This window comes from Bison bison, unplaced genomic scaffold (assembly GCF_000754665.1).
Source record: "Bison bison bison isolate TAMUID 2011002044 unplaced genomic scaffold, Bison_UMD1.0 scf7180017864338, whole genome shotgun sequence".
NCBI lineage: Eukaryota > Metazoa > Chordata > Mammalia > Artiodactyla > Bovidae > Bison > Bison bison.
The window spans coordinates 3,708,846-3,709,368 of NW_011494910.1; positions in this window are offsets into that span (position 1 = coordinate 3,708,846).

The window sequence follows — 523 nt, forward strand, 5'->3', positions numbered from 1 at the left end:
GTAGAGTTAGGTTATTTATTTGACTTTTTTCTTGTTTCTTGAGGTGTGCCTGTATTGCTATGAACTTTCCCCTTAGGACCGCTTTTACTGTGTCCCACAGGTTTTGAGTTGTTGTGTTTTCATTTTCATTCGTTTCTATGCAAATTTTGATTTCTTTTTTGATTTCTTCTGTGATTTGTTGTTTATTCAGCAGCATTTTGTTCAGCCTCCATATGTTGGAATTTTTAATAGTTTTTCTCCTGTAATTGAGATCTAATCTTACTGCATTGTGGTCAGAAAAGATGCTTGGAATGGTTTCTATTTTTTTGAATTTACCAAGGCTAGCTTTATGGCCCAGGATGTGATCTATCCTGGAGAAGGTTCCATGTGCGCTTGAGAAAAAGGTGAAATTCATTGTTTTGGGATGAAATGTCCTATAGATATCAATTAGGTCTAACTGGTCTATTGTATTGTTTAAAGTTTGTGTTTCCTTGTTAATTTTCTGTTTAGTTGATCTATCCATAGGTGTGAGTGGGGTATTAAA